General features: G+C 42.4%; 1 protein-coding gene across 7 annotated transcripts in view; it reads right to left on the minus strand.

The window, feature by feature from the left end:
* TLN2 (talin 2) overlaps positions 1 to 12204 on the minus strand; it is a 386133-nt gene that overhangs the window by 306720 nt on the left and 67209 nt on the right. For 5 of the 7 annotated variants that reach the window (XM_039865415.1, XM_039865406.1, XM_039865408.1 and 2 more), the window contains exon 2: positions 8056 to 8145. The exons of 1 other annotated variant lie outside the window; for it this stretch is intronic. The gene's annotated coding sequence lies outside the window, so the exon portion shown is untranslated. Of the gene's footprint in view, positions 1 to 451; positions 524 to 8055; positions 8146 to 12204 lie in introns of all 7 variants that reach the window. One more of the 7 variants, XM_039865410.1, reaches the window with a different exon arrangement.

The following is a 12204-nucleotide window of genomic DNA, read 5'->3' on the forward strand; positions in this document are numbered from 1 at the left end:
TAAAGGCTCTGACCTAAGCTTTCTCCTTATTCCTGTCCTCCCTGATGCTTCCTATGTGGCAAGGCTCCTACTCTTGGGAAATGTAATAAAAGTCATCTTTCAATGGCATTGGCCTCTATCATCATTCAGTCATACCTCTATAAAGTAAGACCCGGGCCCAGAACATCCACCAACCCTGAGGAACCAGAAAAGGCTTCCAAGTAGAGACCAAGCAGTCCTAGCATGGATGGCACAATTCCTCTGAGTCCAGCATTTATCAACTTGGTTACTGGGTATACTCTGGAAACCTTCAGTCCTGCCTGAAGCCACAGAACCATTTGAACAGCACAGGCACACCCAGAGATGATCAAGGGAGAGAGAATGTCAGACAGAGAGGCACCCTCAGTCTGGAGGGTAGCTACTGTTTCAGCCCAGAATTCTGAGCCACAAGGAAAAGGTAAAATTATCATACTTATCTACTCCTTAAACTGGGAAAGTCCATAATGTACTTCAGACTTTTTCAAGAAAAACTGAAGAGTTCCACCTGTAAATGGGGAGAACTTTAATTACTTAAAAAACTCCGTCATTCTGAATTCCTCCTTCCCAGAAGGCACCACTGCATTTTTGTCATGTTATTTTTAACTTATTCTAGCTCTTCTTGAAACCTTATTCTTTGCATTTCCTGGACATCTTAGCCCTATTCCATCAACCTCGGCCTCCCTTCTCACGCTCTCCCCAATATCTACTCTCCACCACACCACCAGACCACATCTACCTAGCATTTCTGTAGTAGGCACAGAGGACTCAACATAAAAAAAAGGTGATTCACATTGTCAAAGCCTACAAAAATTCCATAGGTAGAAAAGTGACATATCAGTGTCTTTAAAAATGAAAGACCAACCAGAGGGAGGGGGGAAGGGAAAGGTAGATGGGGTAAAAGAGGTCAAATATGTGGTGACATTAAAGAATTAAAAATAAATTTTAAAAATAATAAATTTAAAAATTAAATTAAAAATGAAAGACCATATACAATCCTGAGAAGCTTTTGCTGACACCATAGAGTAGGATAAGGAATTAAATTATTAACATCTTTTTAGGGAAGGTGGAACGTCTCCAAATCTAGTTTTCCTAAGGCTGCCTATAATTTTACTCTAATTCAGGCATGAACACAATTTCTGGGAATATGTGCCCAGGCATATTTCTTTTTTCAACCAGCTGTCTTTGGGATATGAAGGCCTCCTGTCACAGCCAGTTCTTCTGAGGACATAGACAAACATGTCCCAAATCATGCAGAGGTAACATCCACAAATTAGATCGAGCATTTCAACTGCCCAGAAGCAAAAAAACAAAAACAAAAACAAAAAACAAAGAACTTGAGAAACAAATGAATCCCACAAATTAACTTAATAGTAATAGTCCCTTTAAAAAAAGGCCATATCCTTGAAGGCTATATCAGACTCCTTTATGTTTCCCACCTTTTTAGTGTACTAGGTAGGATCATCAAGATGTACTGTTGTTCATAATAAGTATTTAATTTTTTTGATAGTATATCATTTTTAGAGTACATTTTCACTATTAATCGTAAAGTGGATTGCATATAGTTGTTTTGTTTGCTTCTGTAATGACAAGTGGGAACAGCAATTCTAGGGGTCAGGAAGGTCATATGTCCAACAAAACAGTTCACAAACTAGAAGAACTACAAGAAGTATTAGCCCAGGATCATACCAGACACAACGAAACTGAAAATTTCCAGAGCTCTAAGCAGCGTGTCCTTCCCACATGGCAGCCTCCTGAGTTCTGACAATGACCTCTACAAAGAATCCCATAGCTAGTGCAGGACCAGTGCCCTAGGTCTTACTAGCTCAGTACGTAAACATTATGAAAACTGACCCAACCAAATTGGCCCAACAGTCAATATCAGAAGAGAAGAGATCCACAAAAAAGCAATTCGGTGGCATCAGCCTGGACCATCTTTAGCATTTATAGAATTGTCAAATGTGTGCAAGGAAGAGATTTCTCTGTGTCTTAATCTATCTCTTCCACTCCTAGGTAATTCGGAGGCAGCCAGGACAGTCAGAGGCAAAGGACACCCACTATTCATACCGCAGTTTTGCCTCTATCTCCGGGATGGAGCTTACTACTCTTGCCACAAAAGCACATAATGCTCTGCTCTAACTTCAGGCAATTCATTCCTCACAATGAATTCTCTGAGGATGCTAGTCCTTCTACACTACATTCAAGAGCACACCTTGCAGAGAACAAGTGTGCCCATCTACTTCAGAAAAACTCTATGTACAAAAGGCCCTTGCAAACTAGATGTAACTGTAAAGAAGTCTGTCTTCTTTAAAGGCCCAGCTTTAAATGCTCAACTCCTCTAGAAGAGATTAGTTCTACAAGTTCAATACCACATTAACCAAAGGATTGAAGCTAACATCACCAGTATTGGCACGAAATGACATCATGTGCCTCCTGACGTGATACACGGAGAAACAGGCAAATCATCATTTATGTAACATTCCTGCCAAAAATACATTTAATTGTGAGGAATTACCATACAAACACAAATTGCTACGAAATAACTGGCTTATACTCTTCAAAAATGTCGATATCATAAGACCAAAAAAAGCACAGAAACTGTTCTCAGGTAAAAGAGACTAAGGAGACATGACAACTGAATACAATTTGCATAATCTTGGATTGAATCCAGGTCAAGGGAAGAATTGCTATAAAGGACATTATTGTGATAAGTGGCAAAATTTAGATATGAACTGTATATTTGATAACAGTACATCAATGTTACGTGTCCTGTGTTTACTAATCAACTTGTAGTTATGAAAGGAGTGCTCTTGTTCTTAGGAAAGACATGCTGAAGTTTTTAGGGGTAAAGAGACATGATGTGTGTAACTTTTAAATGGTTCAGAAAAGACAACAAATATGGAGGATAAAGCAAAGGCGGCAAAATAGGGACAATTGATGAATTTAGGTTAGGCTACACAAAAGTTCTTCATATTCTTCTTGCAATTTTTAAGTTTGAAGTTATTTCAAAATATTTTAAAGCACAAACTCAGATTCAATTTGCAAAGCATCTCCATGGCACCATCTGTTGAATAAGATGTGACCATCTACCTACTCACAGACCCAGGTGATTGTGCTCCTCTTCCACCTCCGAGCCAACTAGACACCTGGCCCAAGCTCAGCAATTCAGATTCACCTTCTAGGAATTAGAAGTTGAGCCAGGAAGTTGTGAGGCACTGGGCAGAACAGATGGAGCTTCAGTGTGAAGTCTCCATCGGAAGTTTAAGCAAAGGAGCTGATCTGGTTTTGATAAGCAGGAGAGTGGTGGTGGTACTGTACAGAAATATCCCAGAGCTGCTTGTCGCAGAAAGAGCAAGCAAGAGGGCACTGGTGAGTGCCCGGTGTGTTCTTTTAGGTGTACAGCAAGCACTCAATAAAGGTTAGTTGCAATCAGCAGTTGCACAGAACAACCACATACACCACCCCCACTTCATTTAACCTAGCTCACTTGTGTCTGTTCCTTAGCATAAGGAGCCTTGACAAGGACAGACCTCTATCAATACAATGAGATAAACAGTCACCATAAGCTATTACACAACAACGTAGAGCTCAGAGCCCCCACCTGCCTTTTCCCATAGGAACAGATGGCTCCTTCTATTCTCCTCATACTCACAGGCTGTACTCTTAAAAGAGACCACTCCACTTCCACCAAGCATCATGCAGGGCAGTGAACAGACCTGGCCGATCAAACCTGGGTCCTTGGACCTACTTCTGCTGCTAACCTCTCTGAAATCCTGGTCCACACTGGTCTGACCCTGCAGTAGACAGAATAATAGCCCCCAAAGGTGTCTCTATCCTAATCTCCAGAACCTGTGAGTATGTTACTTTACATGGCAAAACTGACTTTGCAGATGTGATTAAGGCTTTGAGATGGGGAGATATTCCTGGATTATCCAGGTCGGGCCAGTGGAATCAAAAGGTCCTTTTATAAAAGCACAGACTCTTTCCCAGCTGTGGTCAGAGGGAAATACAATGTAGCTCGGTCTGAAGATGGAGGAGCAGGTGGCCTCTAAAAGTGGGAAAAGAAAAGGAAATGAATTCTCCCTTACGGCCCTCAGAGGAACCCAGCCCTGCCTACACCATGATTCTAGCCCACTGAGATTCATCAGATTTCTAATCTACAAAACGGTAAAACAATATATTTGTGGTATTTTAAGTCACTAAGTTTGTGGTCATTTGTGACAGCAGCAACAGAAATACAGACTTTATTTCCCTCATCTGGAAATGATTGGGTTTTTACCCTTTCTAAGAAGTGGGGTTAGTGGAGCCTAGAGTACCCTCTTGACCTCTCAGAATCCCCTGGGACACCCCTGGAAAAGTCTTGACCCTTGAGTAAGTGATCTCTAAAGGTAATTAATTCACAAAACAAATGACTTTCTTGTGAGATTGAACTCATTTGGTATCATTCGCCCTCCTTTTATACAATATTTGCCCCCAGAGCTCTATTCTTTTTTTTAGTAATAAAAATAAAATCTGTCCCAGAGCACTAGCATCCAAATCCTATCTAATTTATCAATAAATACTCCCCAGCAACCACACCTACCCCAGAGGGCTATTGTGCTGCCTCTGATCCAGTGGTGAAATCACCAGGGCCACTTTCCAGATTTCTGAGTCATCCTCACCACAGCAGGTCCAAGCAGCAGCAGCAGCTGGATCGTGAACTCAAAGCAGCAAAGCCCAAACCCTGCTCTAGAAATTCAGCTCCTGTGCAAGGGTCACACCCTCCTCTCCTCCTGCCTCATTCCTTTCCATAACATCTTCTCTGTGCAATTGCCCTTTCTTCTCCTGGGAGCTGTGCAGCTGGCTGAAGAACACGCTGCCAAATGTAGTCCATGGGTGCGGGGATGTGCTCCAGCTACATAGTGGGAGCCACTTAACTGATTGCTTCTGCTCTCAGATGGGTGTTTGAAGATATTTTTCTTCATCATTGAAATATTTCCATTGAACAAAACATCTGGGGGAGACAGCTACTGTCCCAACTACTATGCAGTCTTATTCAGAAGGCCCATGACAAGCCTTGTGGCTGTTGTCAAGATGGTTTTAGACGAGAGCCTATTTGGTGTTTCCACTTCATCCCACCAAGAATTGGAAAGTGTGTACCCCCCTTCAAGAACAATTCCAGGGTAAGGAGGTCAAGGCATCCCAAGGCTGACCCAGGAGTAAAGAGCTATAATTACTTTCGATGATTTTTGTTGCATATACTCAAAACTGAAGCCCACCAGGTAGGTTGCTCGGGAGATCGATCCAGTCATAGAGAACACCACTTTTAAAAGAAAGAACATATATAAAGCGATGACTTGCACTAGAAATGGTTCTGGCCCAAAAGAGAGGTCTGTCCTACATACCCAGGTACAGAAATCTGCCAGACAGGGCACCAGCTGCTAAACAAAAGAAGCCTGTTCCATGGTGGGCAAGTCAGCAAAGCTCACCCCACAGGGAACTTTATCAGCCTTTTATCATCCTGTCATCATCTACTCTTGTTAAATATGAGATCTGCCACAGATGTCTGCCAAATGACGAAGAGGGACTATGACTCTGCCTTGGAGAAATGTGCTTCTGATAAATGTCACAGAATAATTCTGGGTGCCGGGGAGACCCTAGCCACAGACTGCCCAGCACGGCCACAGTAAGTGTGCCAGGGAGCTTCCCTCTGAGCAAGAAAGGAGGGAGTGGGTACTAGAAAGAGAGGCCAAGGTTGCAGTGGGCAGCAAGAAGCAGCCTCCAGCCTAATACACATCTTCTCTATCATGTGCATTTGAGCAGAAGTGGTCGCTTCTGAGCATCTATCAACAACTTTTATGCACCACTGGGCATAAACGGGAACAGGAAGGATGCAGAGATGAGGCGCCCTCAGAAAGAACTGGCCAAGTCCAGAGGTCTGTGATGGCTGAACCACAGGACCAGAAAGGACACCTGGCAACCCCTGCTGGTTAGACTGTTGGAAGCCCTATGAACTCTCAGACATGGCAGGGCCATATTTTTTAAAGAAGCCTTTATATATTGATTTAAATTTCAAAATAACAAAAGCTTTAAAGATTAACATTCTCTGCTAGTGAGGGTCCCTACACAGTTGTTGGGAACATAAATTATATCACCCTCTGAAAGGCGGATTTTTAAAGGTACACATCTTTGGACCTTGAAATTCTACAGAAATGCCCACATGGTCTACAAATAAGTATTACAAAAAGGTTCATTGCAATATCACTTTCCGCCCCACCCCCACCCCCAAAAAAAGGTAGGGAAAAAGCCCAGCCAGAAGCAGAATAAGTTTACATAACTTTTCACGTAAGAAAATATGTAACAATTAACACAAAGAAATATGCAATCTTTTAATATGGGGTAGATTTATATTAGCATGGAATCAATGTCTATGTTATTAGTTTCTAAAATATATTAAATAGAACATTGTTATACATTTTTTGTTTTAAAAGAATATGCTTTCTCATATACAAAGGTTAGAAAGACTATACAGAGTGCCCTGATACCACTTTGGAAGAAGAACAGAAATAATCAGCAACCCAGGGTCCAACAGAGGCTGGACCTCTGACCCTACTTGCTGTGAGACCCAAGGTGAGTTCCTTCATCCCTGACCTCATCGGTATCTCAAGAGAACCACCGCAGGAACAGCTCACTGCCTGGACCCACGACATCGCCTTTAGCAGGGTTGCCCTGAATGCCTCACTCTGGCTGCTCTGAGGTTTCTGTGGTCAGTTCACAGCTTCCAACACGGTCTCTCTTCTACACTCCGCTTAAGTGCCACGTTAGCCCAGCTCAGACAGTGTACTCTTACAAACAGAAAACACCCTCAGTCTTTTCAGAAATGCTGACTTATGGTATAGGCACACTGCAGAGACCCCACAGGATTTCATTCCACGAATCTAAAAAGTGTGTTAAGGTAGGATTTCATTCACAAAACCACAACCTACAATAACAATGAGGTAAAGCCGACAGACACAGGTGAGGGTAACAGGCTCTTAGACTTTCCGGTCAGGCTCATATTCCAGACCACTCAGCCTCACGTGGCTGAAGCCAGACAAAATCCCACTGGGTCTCCTCTGGTGGCTATACACACACTTCAGACAGTTCACTGAGTCATTCTCAAGAACAAGTTTAACTTGCATCAAGAACCTTAGACCTTCCTTCTCCAAATGTGGTCTACAATCTAGATGTATGAGCATCACCTGGAGCTTGTTAGAAATGCAGAATCTCAGGCCCCGCCCGACCTATACGATCAGAATCTGCATTTTAATAAGACCCCCAGGTGACACTGCTTTACAGTATTTACAACAAAGTCTACCCAGATAGGGTTGTGATGGTTTACTTAGGTTTCTACTTGATCTTTTCTTTTCTTCATGCAAGTTCCATGATAGCACAGACTATGCATATTTTAGCCACTGGCACATAATGCTCAAATATTCACTGATCAAATGAATGGGTGGTTTATCAAGTGACTGCAGAGGCCTACCCTAAATGCAAAGAAAGATGCAAGCAAAAGTCTGAGGGAGAGACTGAACACCTGGGGTTGGGGGGAAGACATCTTTAAATGAGGCTGTCGGATAAGCCCTCTCTAAAGGGGGTTGACATTAGGGGTTGCATTAGTATAAGACGTGATGAACAAGGAAGAACATGCTGGAGAAGAGGATATTAGGCAGAAGGAAGAGCAACTGCATTTGCCACCCTAAAGAGTCTTCCTGTAGGCCAATAAAGACAGAGAATCGAGACATTTATGTTTGGCTCTGGTGGTGGAACAAAGAAGCTCCAAGGAGGCAGACTGTGAAGGCCTCACGGCCATTATGACTGTTGGGAGCAGAAAGGCCGTGTCTAGTCACTGCAGCTATTACCAAGGTTCTTGGAGCTGAGTGTGAGGGAGGCTGGCTATAGAGGGAGGCAGTCTATCAGCTGATCTGGTTGGACTTTGTGACTGCTGGCCACGACCCATCCAGCCCTCTTAGTCCAACGGTCTACAGTTGCTTATAAAGTAGAAACATGGATGTTACTCACTGCTTTCAACAAGTCAATCCAGGAACTTATGGGCAGCAGAGCATCCAAGGGTCCAGGAGCCCAGATCCGATGTTACCCTGCAGCAGCACGCTGGCAAAGAAGAAACAAATGACACGTATCAGTGCAGGCGGCCGCGTTAGCAGGCGAGCAACGTCCTCCCAACACTGAATGACACTGGTGGGGTTCAGATTATAAAGAGGGTGAAAAAGGAAAATGCTAATGTGGAGTAAATGTTCTCAGAGCACTCACTGTGCAGTGACACAGCCGCCAACCCTCTGCCTTCAGTTAAGGAGACGCTTCATGCTGCCACCAGCAGCTCCAGAGCAGCCTCTCTCGGCAAATCCCACACAATGTGGAGTCCAGACACACGGCTGCAAAGGGCCCTTGGAGATAATCAGGCCCAACCTCTCTTTACAGATGAGAAAAACCAAGACTCAAAGAAAACAGGCCTTATCCAAAATCAGCATCAAGTAATGGCAAGTGCAGAAATGGAATCACAGAATCGAACCTATAAAGCTTAAATTTACCTGTAAATTACCTGCCTTAATAAAACTCAGTTTCTAAATAAATGTTATTCTTATTCCGTCTGGCTCTTAACAGAGGAGAAGAGACAAGGCAGCCTGCAGTTCTAAATCTTAACTGTTCTCCTAGTTCTCTCCCCTTAATCCCCAAAGACTTTCAACAGCCAAACTGAAACCTCTGGTTTTCTTCAAAACCAAAATTAAAAAAAAAAAAAAGAAAGAAAGAAAGAAAGAAAAAACAACCCAGAACTGTTTACATTTGAGTACAAGAAGAAAATCTAAAAATTTTAGAAAAAACCTAAAGACCTAGAAATTCTGAGTTTGTGAGATATAAAGAACATAGAATCAAATTGAAAGCTCCTTTCTCATACATTAGGTTTATAGATCCTGGCGATCATAAATAGCACATTTCAAAGATGGGTCGGCAAAGGCGTTGGTAATGGTCATTTTGTTAAAATGAAATGATCAAATGCTAATTTTCCAGGAAATGTCTTCTGATTATGGTTTTAATTAATCTTCATCTAATTAGATATTTAAACCATCATCATCTAAATACCTCTTCCCCTGGAATTGCAGTTCTAGCTGATTCTGGCAAATCAAAGCAACCCTGGGCAGATTACACCTAACCTTACAGACCCTTCAGTCAACTTGTCTATAAAAAATAGCATGGACTGGATAAAAATCACATGTCTTTCAGCTAAAGGATTCTAGAATTCCCTTGCATTACTGGAACAAAGCTGACAATACCTCACGTTAAGTCAGCTTATATAAAGCATATGTGAATGTCAGTCATTTTAAATTTAAATTGCCATATCATATCACTTAGGAAATAACTACGAGGTTGGTGTAACAATGGTTGTATTTTGTTTCTAGGGAGTTAGCGTCAACAGTGATAAATCTGTTCCCACCCTCAGTAAAGGGGTATTTGGATCTGTTTCCCCAAAGGTCCATTATTATTTATAAAGCAAAAGGGTTTCTTTTGCATAAAGTGGAATTAGGCAGTGAAGTCATCTGTTTTGAAACTAAAACAATTATCCCCCCCCATAACTTGTGAACTACTCTGGGTGGTCAGAGGAAGAAATTGGGTTTCTGAAAATGCAGAAAAGCTGCAGCCCCACAGCATGGTTTCCCCTGGACATCCCAACTGGTACCAGACTACTGGCTTCCCTTTCAACAGTTGTTGTGCTCAAATATAAAAAAAGCAGTACAGATAGCAAACACCACATTTCAAAGAAATCTCTAACAGCTCCACAGTTCATTAAACCATTTTTTACACACACACTCACACACCACGCGCGCATCATTCCCTTGCCCCATATGGAGATTGCACAAATACTCTGAATATTTATTCACCCAAATAGGCTCACCAGTTCAAAACCATGGCCTTAATTTCTCTCCTGTTATGAGTTCCCTTTTATTATTCTCTGAACTTTTTACAAATGGGGTTGGGAATGGCAACCCCATTTACAAACTGATATACAATGACAGGGACCAGGGAGAAAATCAGCTAATGAAACATTATGGTGGAAAAATGTGACTCTGCAGCGAGCAATGACAACAACTGTTGGGGAGCCCTCTGCTTTTCCTGGGATCCTTTGCTTAACAGTTTCAATAGAGACCTTCTCAAAGCTATGTTTGTGCTTGGTACTCAATTTTTCAAAATTAAAAAAAATAATTGACAAAAATACATAGTTTAAGAACACATACATATATAAGTAAATCAAGGTTTATTTAAAAAAAAAGTTGAGACACCTTGTCATCTCTGAGGGGTGGAGGAGCTTCTAAGATATTTGCAATGTTTTCTTAATCTTGCTGTTGGCTTCACAGATGTTCATCTTACTCCTCAAACTATACCTATACATTTTATATACTCTTCTATATGTATCTCAGAGTAAAGCAATTTAAAAAAGTAATAGGTTCACGTATGTCAGTGACAGGGACCGGGACCTTCAGGAGCTCTCAGCCCCAGTTTAAGATAAACCAATAACCCTGTCAAGTGAGTCCCATGCTGGTCGAGGGATGCGGCCCAACAGAGAACAGTTACAAGTTCTGGCCCCAAGAGCATATCTATAAATACATTTCATTTTTAAAAGTCCACGCCCAGGGCTAGTCCTGTGCTCTGGGCTGAGGCCACACTGACCTCTGTTGCTGGCCATCACTCTAGAAGAGCCGGTGTTGCATTTCTGCGAACCCATTGGTCCTTCCTCAGACACGCCCTGCAGGGCATTTCCTGTGGCACATTCTGTTACCATAAACAATCTCAGTAAGTCTTCCTGAACAGCTAAGAAAAGAGCGAAGGCCCACACACTTCTGCAGAGTTTGGATGAACTTCTGGCCATCTTCTTCCTCAGGTGGATACACAGGCCGAGGTTCCTTACATCTTCTCTTTCAGGTGCCTCATTATTACCTTCCTTAAGAGAATTATGCTCATTCAGTGAGTGGTCAAGTCCTCCATTAGCCAGAAAAACAGGTGAAGTATATGGAGACATGACCAGTATGTCTCAATTGCCAGCTCTTCCCACACACTTACCAATATAATCTTGACCAAAAAAGTATTCTTTCCTAATAATTTGAGCAAGAGTATGTTATCCCCTACCACCAAAAAAAAAAAAAAAAAGTTTTATAATCTCACTAGCAGACAAAGCTGTCACTTTAATTTTTTAGCTACAATAGCCAAACATTTACACCATGACATCAAACATTTCAACCTGGTTTTGGATAGCCTGTACCCATACCCTGTGCAGGAACGATGCACAGTAGTATGTGACAAATAAAGGAAATACTGTAGTCCCTTATCTCTTGCCAATCGTCTCTTCTACTCTACTGCAAGTGTGCAGTTAAAGAAAAGCAAAAGCCCAATAAGAATACAGGTCTACTCTGTCACCTTCTAAAGTAAAACAGTCCACTGGATCCGGCTATCTCTCCTGAGCTCAAGACAGGCATGGCTTTCCTATGGGTGTGTGAACATGGGTGTGAGAGAATGTGAGAGTATATGTGAGTGTGAAGAGTGTGAGAGCGAATGTGTGTGAATGTGAGTATAAATGAGTGTGTGAGTGTAAGTGTGTGTATGAGTTTTCACGGGCATGTACTCACGCACATGCAAGCCTAACATTCTTCTTGACTGACTCAAAACAATAGCTTACAGGGAAACCATCGGTAAGAGCTCAGGAAAAGCAAAGGCCTGCCAATTCCAGAAGGAAAAAGGGTTTCAGAAACATGGGAACAAAATGATCTCATGCTCCTTTTCCCACTGAGACTATGCCTAAGTGGGATCCTTCTCAAATTTGGAGTGCTCACTTACAGGCACAGTCACTGTTTCTATCCTATGGGACCCATTTGGGAGGATGGCCAAGCCAGGAAACAGATTGCAGAGGTAGGTTTTTGATGTTTAACCCAGACAACCCACAGACAGGGCTCCTCAGCCAAGGAGGGGGCCGAACCTCTGTGAGGAGTGAGACCCTGGCTTGTCCTCAGGGCATTAGTCACTACATCCAACGGCCAGTTCCTTTAAATCAAGGGCTTGGGCCAGGACTAATTGTGGACCGCCTGATGACAGGCCTGCATCTCTGGGGCACTAGATTGTGCTAAACTCTAATTCCTAGTGATCCTCACACACCTGGGAAAACAC

The sequence above is a fragment of the Pteropus medius genome, unplaced genomic scaffold, assembly GCF_902729225.1.
Source record: "Pteropus medius unplaced genomic scaffold, Ma_sr-lr_union100, whole genome shotgun sequence".
Lineage (NCBI taxonomy): Eukaryota > Metazoa > Chordata > Mammalia > Chiroptera > Pteropodidae > Pteropus > Pteropus medius.